General features: G+C 40.7%; 1 long non-coding RNA gene across 2 annotated transcripts in view; it reads right to left on the bottom strand.

Moving 5' to 3' along the window:
- LOC120408373 overlaps positions 1-10,983 on the bottom strand; it is a 31,581-nt gene extending 20,598 nt beyond the window's left edge. The window contains exons 1-2 of one of the 2 annotated variants that reach the window (XR_005600650.1): positions 10,410-10,983; positions 9,526-9,625 (exon numbers count right to left, since the gene is read on the bottom strand). This is a non-coding gene — a long non-coding RNA (uncharacterized LOC120408373). Of the gene's footprint in view, positions 1-9,525; positions 9,626-10,240; positions 10,326-10,409 lie in introns of those variants that run through there. The other variant, XR_005600649.1, reaches the window with a different exon arrangement.
- Positions 10,984-12,369: the final 1,386 nt, after the last annotated feature.

Below are 12,369 nucleotides of genomic sequence, written 5' to 3'. Positions count from 1 at the left end.
AGCGAGGAAATCTTTGAATTCAAAGTTCGGGTGGAGTAGTGACAAAACCCTTTTCTAAATAACCTTCCCCAGAAAGGGAGGTTTGAGACAAAGCAATAATTGAGGTTGTTAATGTCCAAAGAGAGTTGCTGGTGCAAAGGTGTAGTCACTGCTTGCTTAAGTGACTGGCAGCTTGCCCTCAGCAAGGTTAACTCTTCATCAATAGTAAGCCCAAAGTATCTCCACTGCCCTTAACCAGCCATGAATGACATGTGTACATCTGACATGTGGTTGGTCATAATTTCCTAGAAAGTGTAAAATCGTATCAAGTGAAGCTGGGTGACTGTGTTCTAATTATATGTGTGCACAAAAAATTCAGTGGGTGGAAAGAAAATAATATTCAGCTACAATGAAGAAAATTAATGGCCAGTTTGGTCCCTCAACTGTACAAGCACAATTAATTTTGATTTTGAAGGGAGGAGCACGTGCGCCAGGGATGGTATTTGGCCCAAACATAGGCATTTTGTTCCAAACATAATATACAAATTAAGTTAATTAAGTGGCATCATAATGACTTGAAGTTCAAAGACAAAGTTTAAAAAAAAGAATTACTGCTAATATCTATAGAGGACCCAAAGCTCATGTAGAAAGCTGGAGCATTTTCCTCAGTTTGAAGCTTTAAGGCAGAGATTTTGAAAGGCAGAAATGGCTGTTTGGTGCCTAATTCCTATTAACTTTCACTTTAGATATTTGACCCCAGTTACCATAATATCTGAGCGCCTCATGATTTTTAATGTATTTATTCTCCCAATGCCCCTGTGAAGTAAGAAAGTACTACTATCTCCATTTTATAGATGAGGAATTAAGGTACAAAGATGCTAATGATGGGAGCCATGAAGGTACTTAGATGCCTAAGCCCCAGAATAGGCACTTAAATGCTGACTTTGGTTCCACTGCAATTCACATAGCTCCTGCCAAACCCTGTAGATGCCTATGTTCCTGTGTGTGGGCATGTGCACTGCCACCTCACTCTAGGCTCCCTGGCATCTATTTAATGCTTATGCCAGAGCAATTTATGAACCAAAGGAAGACAGGTTTTTAGCTGCCTAAGTTCCATGCAGGCCCTAACTGGTTAGGTGTGCTCAGCAGCCACCCATGGGATTGGGTCCCATTCAAAAGCTATCCAGAGGAAGAGGTGCTCTCCTTATGTCTTCCAGGCTAGTGATTCCCTTCTTCTCTGGCAGAGGGGGAGGAAAAGGCATCTCCTATCAATTTTCTCCCCCTCTGCCACAGTTCTAGGTTCAATTCCCTTTTTCTCCCTCATCCCCAGCAAGTGTTATAACCACTGCATTAAAGGTGGGTTCCTCCTTCATCCATTGGGCATGGAGCAAGGCACAGGCCTAAGTCATTTCCCTCCAAAAGTGATTTATGCACATAAGCTGCCTTCTGCACACAGTGGGTTCCTGTTAGTGGATCGCTTAACCACCATACATACTTTCAGGGTGCAGGGAGGTAAGTGCCTATCTCTTAGCATGCTCCCATCTGATTAGTGTCTCCCATTAGCTAGCTTACATGCCTCACCAAGTGTGATGGTTTTGTGGATCACATTCTTAGGCACCTATCTTTCACCAGTCACTATAGAGGGAGTCAAAGTGTTTAACTTTGCTTTGTGAATCACAGTGTGTTCCTGTGATTTTTTTTTCTAGGTGCCTAAAAGTTAAATGCCATAATGCTCTGCATTGCAACACCTAAGTTCCTTCATGGATCGTAAGGGACTTGTCTGAGATCATACAGGAAGTTTGTAGCTGGAGGCCCCGGCTAATGCTCCTACCCAAAAGACCATTCTTCCTCTCTAGCAGGTATTTAGCTGCCATTAGTGCCTTTAAAAATCTCTCCCCTAATGCTCAATTCCAAAATATTGCTCTATAGAGGGAGCTGTTTGTAACCAAAATATAAGAAAATGCTTCATTCTTTTTTGGTTGACAAGTCAAAATGAAATATATGTTAAACAATTATCACAATATTTTGCATGATTACAGATTTTCATATGAACCAGGGGCTGTGCATTGTTTAAATGTTGTAGTCCTTGTATGTTTTGGAGGGGGGGTTCTTTGCAGATGGAGATCATTGGGAGCCAGTGTCATTGTGCCTCAGTGGGTCACAGCCAGAGCCATCCCTAGGGTATGGTAAATTGGGGTGACCACCCCAGGCACTTCTCTTTTGGGGGCCCCACAGGAGGCAGGTAGGGAGGTGAGGTGGGCGAGCAGGGTGAGGAGGCAAATGGGGAGGTGAGCAGCGAGAGGGGGAGTGCGAGGAGGAGCCCTCCTACCAGAACCACCTCCTACCCCCAGTGCCTAGCCTCGCCAGCAGCGCCTCCCCTTCCCTCTCAGTGCCTATGGCAGATCAGATGTTTTGCCTGCGGCATCAGAAGGTGTGGAGGGGAAAGGAGCGAGGGCACAGGGCACTCGGGGAGGGAGCGGAACTCGGCAGGGAAGAGGTGGGGCAGGAAGAGACAGGGTGGGGGTGAGGCAGGGGTGGGCATTGGGGGAAGGGGTGGAGTGGGGGCGGGACCTGGGAAGAACCAGGGGGCGCACCCCACAGCAGACTAGAAACTCAGCACCTATGTCCCAGGCCCCGCACTCAACCTAGGGATGGCCCTGGTCACAGCTCACAAAATTGCTGAGAAATAGGGCAGACTCACATCAAAGTGATGGTTATTCTACTATTAGATATACCACGCCAATAACAAAAATAAACTTGTCTCCCCACACTGGTTAACAAAAAGTCAAAAATACAGTCTCCTTAGGCATTGCAGCACTCATTTAATCACCCAGTGCTAGACTTTATGATGAATGGTTATTGAAAACCAATTTAATCAAACAAAGAATTCTTCTGATCTCAAAAGATCAGCCCCACAGCCAGGTCACTATATAACTCACATCTTACCCAATACTCACACTGTTGCCAATCCTTTTAAAACTAAACCTTTTGATTTTAGTTATTAGAGAAAAGAAGTTGAGAGTTAAAATGGTTAATAGATCATGTACATGCAATCACTGGAAAGTTTTTATATCAGGTTTGTAGCAGTGATGGAGTAAACTGCTAGTTTGCAAAGGTTTCTCTAGAAATTACCCAAACAGCTTGGAGGTAATCAGTCCATAGTTAGAGCTTCCTTCATAGGGCAGGTCTATACTTACCTGCCGGGTTGATGCGTAGCGTTCGACTTCTCGGAGTTCGAACTATCGCGTCTAATCTAGACGTGATATTTCGAACTCCGAATGTGCTCCCGTCGACTCCGGAACTCCACCACCGCGAACAGCGGTGGCGGAGTCAACGGGGGAGCCGTGGACTTCGATCCCGCGGCGTCTGGACGGGTGAGTACTTCGAACTAAGGTAGTTCGACTTCAGCTGCACTATTCACGTAGCTGAAGTCGCATACCTTAGTTCGACTCCCCACCCTAGTGTAGACCAGGCCTTAGAAATGCAGTCCAGAGAAATGATGCAGGAAATGAAGACAAAATGGAAATGTTTCCAGGGTCTTCTATACCCTTTCCCCTGGGGATGGAATTTTACTGTCCCAAACAAAGCCCTAAGGATTAATCTGCTGGTCTGTATAAATATATCTTTCTTATAAATTTGAGTATTTGATGTAATAGGCTTATAGATTTACATTAAAAGTAAGTTTGGCTGTAATGAAAGAGACCTACAGGCCAAAACCCTGTATGTGAAGCTAAGGCAAAGATAGCACATTTTGGGACCCTTACCCAGAAAAGTAGTAGTAGACAAAACACCCACACAGATGTCTAGAGACCTTTTGCCTAAACCAATGAATAATGGAAGATGGCAAAGGGGATTTTTCAAAGTGGTATGACAAATGTAACAAGTACACCACATATGCATACTTACCTATCATCCATACACACATACATACTAGCCTATGGGGTAAGTGTGCCCTAACATTTCTGTGGGGGAAGGATGACATTTGGGCATAAGAGGAAGGATTTCCAACCAATGCCCTATAAAAAGGTGAGGCAGCTCGCCATTAGGCAGGCAATCTACCCACCTATCTACTCCTGTCTACTCTTCATTGCCTCCACCTTCAACAACGTATTGATGCTACCCATCTACGACGACTATTAACTATTAATAGGCCGTACTTTATTTCTTTTCAAACTGTAAGTTTAAGGGACTAGGCTAAGCTTGGTTTCCCTAAGCCTATATTAGTTTAAGATTTATTGGGTTAAGTTAAAGAATAAACAGCTTTAACAGCTCTGCATTTAGCTTCCTCTGCTAAGAGGTATGAAAACGGAACTGCCACAGGCGTGGCCCTGTATCTTCCAACACCAGGTTATTAAAACAGAGTGTATTAACCATGTTTGCAGCTTATAATATTGTATTATCATCTGTATCTCTCGAACAACAGTAATACAATTGTAACTCTGTAATTCTAACTGTTTTACCATTTGCTTACTATTTCATTGATTTTAATAAAAGGTCTTTATGACTATATCTGTCTCAGTGTAAACTTCCTGTCAGCCCCCCAAAGTTCCTTTTATAAACTCTGTGAAACCTCATTCAAGACAAACTTTATCTTCTGATCAAACAAATTGGCGAGCCAAAACCCATACTAATTAATATCCATAATAATAATAAGTATTAATTAATTAAAATTAATTAAATAAGATTAAATTAAGTGGATAAATTAAATCAGCATTACTAACATACCCCAAATCAGGCTACACCCCACCTCCAGCAAGGGCTCTGGTAGGATTCAGTCCTTTCAAACTCCACCAATGGGTTTTTCTGTGGTCATAAGTTCATAACGGTTTTTGGTCAGAAGAAGCCCACCTATGAATTTGACAGTCCCTCCTTTATACAGTTTGGGCCTTTGATCTTGGGACCTGGGAACAGGTAATCAGCAGACAAAGGTCTTGTCCTCAGGTCAAAGCTTCAAAAGGTTAAGTTCTCTTATAACTGAGAGGGTACATTTGCATATACCACCTCCTACAGATCTCCTGAGAAACCCACTTAATTTTGTTTGTCCCATAAGTTCATTCTTGTATGGCATATTGTCTCAAATAGCTCTCTGAAGCTCATAACACTTCCCTTGGTTTACACTGGCCATGTCTTCCCCCTACAAAAGTTACATAAAATTCCACAATAATACATATATTTTACATTTTTCCTACAATGGACACCAACCTACTTAATGTACGGGGAGACTTTGGCAAACCAGTAAAGTGCCTGAAACCACTATGGCTTATTGTTAAAGACAGCCTAGTCAGCAAGCTGTTAAAAGCAAGTCTCAGCTTGACCAAGGCAGGAGAGGAGGGGGATTTAGGGTGCCACCGAAAGGGCAGCTTGTCCCCGCATCCTTCCTGATGGAGTACTCAAAATCCTGCCTTCATTTATACATTGGAATATCACTACCAGAGGGCTCTCTTCACAAAAGGAAGTGAGAACAGGATTTGTGTCTTACTTTCTTTTGGTAAAATATTATTCCCATCTGGTGCCTGACCCTGGATCATAAAAGTCAATTGGAGATATGTCATTTACTTTGATGGCAACAGAATCTTGAACTTAGCTGGCGTTTGGCTGCACAGCACAGTTATAGATTTGGCATATCCCTTCTGTTTTAGTTAACCTAGAGTCAAATGAACCAGTATTAAATGAGCCTTTGATGTACAGCATGCATCCTTTGGGTTTGGTCCTGAAACCTTTAATCATGCGAGTAGTTCTGTTGACTCAAAGAGGATGCACTATTCATGGATTACATGTTGGAGGACCAAGCCCTTGTCTGAACCAGTCAAAAAGGACTCCTTACAAATAATGCCACATTAGATTTTAATGTGAATGAGCACATGACATTTCCTTATCTGAGGGCACTGAGTGTTTAAAAAACCAGCAAATTCTAGCCTGACCTGAGTGGAAGCACAGCAGGTGTTTGGAAATATGTGTGATTCAAAATGAATTATTCAAAGTCAATAGCAAAGAGCAGGTAAGTTTTCCTGCAGATAAGAAAAAAATGAGAACATCTCAAACTTATCAATGGACTCCAGGTTGCATTAATTAATTACTGTTAAATACATCCATAATCTTTTTGTGTCCTCCACAGAGTTAACATTGCCCCTTTGGTCAAAAGGATTTAGACTCCTGACTTCATTAAATTTTGTTGTTGTTTGGACTTAATCCATCATATTAAGTGAGCAGTCTTCTTGGATGGCTTACCTTCTGCAGGTGGTCACCTTTTACTAAATAAATGTTCTCATAAAAGTGGTCCATTTTTCTGTTTGCTTATATGGCAGACATAAGTCCGGCCAAATTAAAAAACAAACAAACAAAAAACTAGAAATGTTAACTTTCAGTCAGAAGATTCAGTTGAACAATCCAGCGGAAGCCGATGGGAAGTATATGTATGGCATGATGAAGCTAATGAAACCAAATGGTGTGAAACATATTTCTATTCTACAGGTCCACAAGCAACACGTGTTTCAGTGGTTTATATAGTCCACAAGAGCATTTGAAGCTAGAAGATCCAACTGCATTCAAAACAACAACAGCTATTAACTAATGGACTATTAACTTACAAAAGTTTTGTGAACTATCGCTGTGCCCTATCATGTTATTTAGAGTGTGTTCTGGCATAGCTGAGATCAGCTGAGTGGCACTGGGACTCGAAGGAGAAGAGAGAGAAAGGAAATAGACAAATCAGAAAACAGTTCAAAGGCCGTGGCTGAGATTTTTTTTCAGCATCCCTGCCTGCTTACATACCCAAGCTCTGTGCATACGTACTATACATACCTTGGGTGTCCTTGTCATGCCTAATTTTCAACCTGTCAACATTGTTTTTGAAAATACACATCATTCTGAAGATGAAGAAATTGGTCTGCCTATGGCACAATGTGCTATTCTTTTGAACAGTTCACCAAGAAAAAAGGAAGATAGTCCTTATCACTCAGTTTACCTCAACAGATGGAAAGCAGGAGACTGGACCAAAAGAAAGATATAGAGGCCTAACGTTTGGCTCAGATAGAAGGCTATCAGGAAATAACTATTATAGGTCTGAAAGACAATTCACAGTCAGTAACAGGACTCATCTACACTAATAAGGTGCCTGCAATACAATAAGCCTTATGTCTTTTGTTCTTTGACTGCATAGCAGCAGCCAAAGTTTAACACTGTGCTCACATCTGTTATACTTCATTGCTCCTCAGCTGGAAAAATGGGTATGGTTTTACTTTTTACTTGTCTACTGTTCTCCATTTTTCCTTGAGATAATAAAAACTGTCCAGAACTAGCCAAACTATCCACCAGAATCCATTCTGAATATTATCATGATGAACGCCCTAGAAGTGCCCTACAATAGTTAACAAAAGCCTCCCTTCCCTTCCTCTTTGTTATAACAGTCAATAACTATGGACAAGTCCCAGCAACCCTTTCTCATAGATAATTTCCATGCTCAGCATTGAAACAGTTTTAGTGCCAGCATGGCCATCTATGCCAGAGCTCAGTGCAATAATTTTCAAGTATATTATTCACTCTTCTTGGAAGAGAACCATAAAAATTATAGATTAAAGAAACTCATGCCCTAAGCCATTTTTCTGTATAGACAATTTTTGCCCTTTACCTTGATCTAAGAATTCTCCTTTTTAAAAAACAATGGTTTAAAGAAAAAAATGTGAAGGTTTCATACACTGCTCCATATTATCTGATAATAGTTGTAACCTTGTCAGTCTAGATTTTTTGTACAATCTTTCTCTCATATAATCAGCATCCCTAGATGCATGAAATGCATATTTCTTTTTTCATACATTTCTGAATTGTTGGGGGCCAAGTTCCCTACTATCTAATAATAAATACTGGAGAACCTTGGAATTAATTAACCTGGAATCTGTTAATTATATACATCTGATTCTAAATGCATGGACCTGTCAGAGGCTTCCTCTACAAAACTATGTGACATCTCATATAGTACAACAGATCATGTAACAATCAGCTTCATTCATATTTCAATGTGACTTTTGTGGCTTCTTGCAATGTTGTATATGTAATAGGTACAATTGATGAGTTTTCAGCCTACATTCAAAAGGATGTTGAGAACATTTTGAATAAGCCAGTATCCAATGATCTGAAGCTATTTCATGTCATTAAATTTAAGTGTTTTTTTCCCTTGTGTGTGTGTGTATGTGTATATATTCCTTTTAATGTATTAATATGCTCTAAGTTAGATATTTGACCTTCTTTGCACTGTGTTTGAGAATAATTTTTGCCCTCCAAATACCTCCCTTATTAATTATTATCTATCTAAGGTACTTTTGTGGCCCCTTTTGCTGTGACTGATGAGATTGTCACAATCTTTAATGTATTTATTCTCACCACACTCCTGTGAGGTAGAGATGTGCTATTATCCATTACCAATTCGGAACTGAGGCACAAGATATTCTTAGGCTACTCTATGGGCTTCCCAGCTTGCAGACATACTCATGCTAGCTCTTTTCTGAGTTAGTGTGTTAAAAATAGTAGTGAAACATGGTAGCATGGGCAGCAGCCACAATAGTTTAGCCACCCCCAGTACATATCTGCCTGAACCTTGCTGGTACGTACTTGGGCTGCTAACAGATGCCACTGTTGCTTGCCTGTGTTACTGTGACTACACTATTATTTTAGCATTCTAGCTCAGAGAAGAACTAGCACAAGTATGTCTATTCAGCTGGGAATCACATATCTAGCTCATAGTATAGACATAGCTTTAGGATAAAATCCTACCCTTTTGAAGTTAATGGCAAAACTCTTATTAACTTCATTTGATTTCAGCCTATTAAATTGCCACAGATCACACAGGAAGTTTGTGATAGAGCAGAGTGTCAAGCCAGGTTGTGGGCAGCCAGACTTAGTTGTCAGAGCCAGAGTCCACAGTCACAAGACAGGAGTCAAGAGTCAGGATACTGGGAGATCAGAAGTTCTAGTCGGTAACCAAAGTCAGGCCAGATCAGGATAGTGGGGGTCAGAGGCAGATAGCAAACTGGGGCATCTTAGACAGCTGGATTCCAGTTGTTTAGACAGTTTCCTGTTCCTGCTGCTGGCTTAAGTAGGACCAGCAGGCCAATTGACAGCTCTGGGTTTCCACCAATAGGAACTCAGGGGTGGAGCCTTAGATTGGGGCTGGGCTTCCTCAGTCCTGGGTAAGCAATTGTCAGCAGGCTGCCAAGTGGAGGGGTCACAGGTTGATCCTGGGTTCAAGGCCTGTGGTCATGACACAGGAAAATGAACCCTGATCTCCCAAGTCCCAAACTAGAAACCTAGCCACTGGACTATCCTTCCTCTTAGAATTTACAATCCTTTTTTTATTGGACACCCCCCATCAGTCTAGTGTCCCAATAGGGGCCAGTGTGCACTTGTTAGGCGCTGGCCCACCACTTAGGCACAGTCATATTACCCTGCACCAGCCATTGTACCTTCTTGAGGAATGACAATTTCCTGTGCTCCCCAAGGAGCAGCGGAAAGACATCTATTGCTATGCACCTAAGGATGATACAGCAAACTTACATGTGTGTGTCCAGCTGGGGTAGTTCATACCTCAGAGGATGTAAGAAGTGAGCAGTCCCTGAATCCAGGAGAGCACAAGGAGTGTGAGCATACTTTGCCCCTGTGTAGGGAGCAGAACAAATTAGGTGTATGTACATGTAAGGCTATTTGAATCTATACCTTTCCCCTCCTTTGTGTGGCACTATCTGGCTCTAAGAAGCTGTCCCAATAAAAGAAAGTTCTTAAAATGTTTAAGAAGCAATATTTCACCAGCTAAACAATTAGTTATTTAATTAAATTATTACATGCATTTAGAGAGAGCCTATTCTACTGCTGCCTGGGCATACTTTATGGTGCTTATAATTGGGTCTATTCATATTGCTCAATAGAGGAGCAAATGAACAGTGTTTTTCCATGGACAGAACAGAGGAAGACTTGGCCAGGAAGCTAAGTATCCAAGACTTTTCATTCTGTGGAAAGTCTGTGTGAAGAGATGTGACTTGCCTCTCTCTAAAAGCAGACAAGTGGCAAGCTGGCTAAATGCATTAACTAACTGGTAACACCTGAATGTTTTCCAGTTAAGAAACATTTTGCTAATATATTTCCCTACTGTGGTAACACTGGGAAGAAAAACTCCACAAGAATCCCCTCCAACAAGTCCTGCTTCAGTGCCATATTACAACTCCTTTATGCCTCTTGGAGAACTTAAGTGCCCAGCCAGGAATTCCTACATTACCATTCCCACAGGCAGCACCCAGCATAGGGTGCATGCCTGTGACAAGATGGGGGTGTAGATGGAGTCCTGGTATTCCAAGTATTTTGGACCTCAGAGCAGCTAGAAGGCAGCTGAGCGTATTTATCATACTTAGTTGAACTACTTACCATGCAGATTATTAAACACATACCTAAATGTTTGAAGGATTAGGGCTTTAGATAATTTTCAGATGCTTTGGAAGTTCTCATCCTTTGCACAGACTTTTGATACTAAAGAACCCAGCCTCTTTGGCTTTACAGGCTAAAAGCTAAAAGATAGCAGCAATAAGCCTTTTAAAACCTCTAAAGACTCTCAAATAGCTTTTCTGGCATATACAAAAAAGGGTGTGTGATGGTTTATTGGCCCTTTGTTGTGATGATCTGCACTATACTCTTATGTTTTCACTCAAGAGTAAAGTAGCCATAGCAAACAAAGGCCAATTAAACCTTTATATTGCATCATCACATACTACTATGAATTCTCTCTCCATAAACATGAAACCAAAAGTATACATGGACCCACACTCCAATCCACTTAAATATAAATCAAATAATAGAAAAAGCTGTAGAACAAAATGCAATTAGAAGTGAGCCATTTTAAATAAATGCTAGAAAACTAGTTATATGCAAGCTGCTGCACTTGTAGGAGAGCAGGAAATCCCAGTTTGACTGAACAGCTGTGTGATAGCTGTTCCCCAGCTGCAGTGTTTATTTATTGTTTGTAACCTCTACCCTCCCCTAATTACTCCAAAGGTCTCATTAATGTGAACAGTATCATGTTGGGAGGAGAAGAGGTACTGCTAAGGGGAGCAAACAGTAGGGAATCATAAAATTGTAAGTATTTTAACTGGGAAAGAGGATATTTTAAGACTTCTCTAGGCAGCATTCTATGGCTTTGTGGTGGGGTTGAGAATCTGCAATTCTTATTGAGCTCCGTTGGAGTACCAAGTTCTTGGGATCAGGCCACCAAGTGCTGTTGCCTCAATACTTAACCATAGCTGTAGTCCTGGTGCTCCTTATGAAACTACAACTTTCATGGCTGTAGCTCTCTGTGTGTAAATGTTTTATTTACTATTTTTATTAAAAGGTAAATAGTGATTGAAAGTATAAGTTACTTAACCGTTGAGAAAAAGCACAAGATACAGGAATGAAATATAGTTGATAGTAGAATTTATGTTAACTTTTTATATATAAAATATACCTTTTACATTATCATTTTATTATCCTTGTCATTACATTTTCCCCATTTTTCCTTAAATAGTTCAGTTATGAATTGAACTATTAATTAGGTCACTTTATTTTTCTTTTAATTCTGTTGTTCTGGACAAATACATTTCTGAGATGATGGATTCATGGGGGAGGGGAAGATGGTGAGTTCCCAAAATGATGGGCAAGTGAGATAATCTTTCAGCAATAGATGCCAAATAATTTAGCATGGGGCTTCTGGAACAAAGGATGTTTAATATTTCATAAGGTTATGCTCTTTGGATGTCAGATGCTGAAATATGACTCCCTATATTACTGACAGCTACTTATTGCATGTGCAAACTGGGATTTGCCATTAGAAAATACTCAGCAAATTCAGGCAACAAATAAGAATTTTGCTCTTTAGGAAGACAGATTTTTTTCACTGTTTACATCTTGTGCAGACATTTAAACCTATGCAATCCAAAAATAGTGTGAACATAAAATGCCACGAGATCAGAGAGGAAGTATTTTATATCCACTTTGTACAAGTGTAAATGGCTGCACAAAGCGCAAGGCAGTGGGGAATCATGCCCATAACTTTACTGAATTAGTCCATGCTCCCTGGGCAGATTGGTCATCAACTCCCTATTATCACTGCCAGCAGCCCTATCCTTGAGGGCAGAGGGACAATGGTCTGTGCTCAAATCATGAGAGAGGACTTTTACATTTTGTTCTTCAACTATGTGTGTGTGTGTGTGTTTTGTTTGTTTGTTTTGTTTTTTTGTTTTCCTTCTAGATCTCATATCTGTTTCTGGCAATCACTGGTGAATGTATGTTTAAAGATTCCATTTCTGAGTAGAAAAGCAACAGACACTGAAGTGCACTCTCCGTAAACAAACAGGAAATTAAAAAAAAAATCAATAT

Source organism: Mauremys reevesii, linkage group 6 (assembly GCF_016161935.1).
Source record: "Mauremys reevesii isolate NIE-2019 linkage group 6, ASM1616193v1, whole genome shotgun sequence".
Classification (NCBI taxonomy): Eukaryota; Metazoa; Chordata; order Testudines; family Geoemydidae; genus Mauremys; species Mauremys reevesii.
The sequence above is the reverse complement of the archived record's forward strand: the minus strand, read 5'-3'. Positions and strand labels throughout refer to the sequence as shown.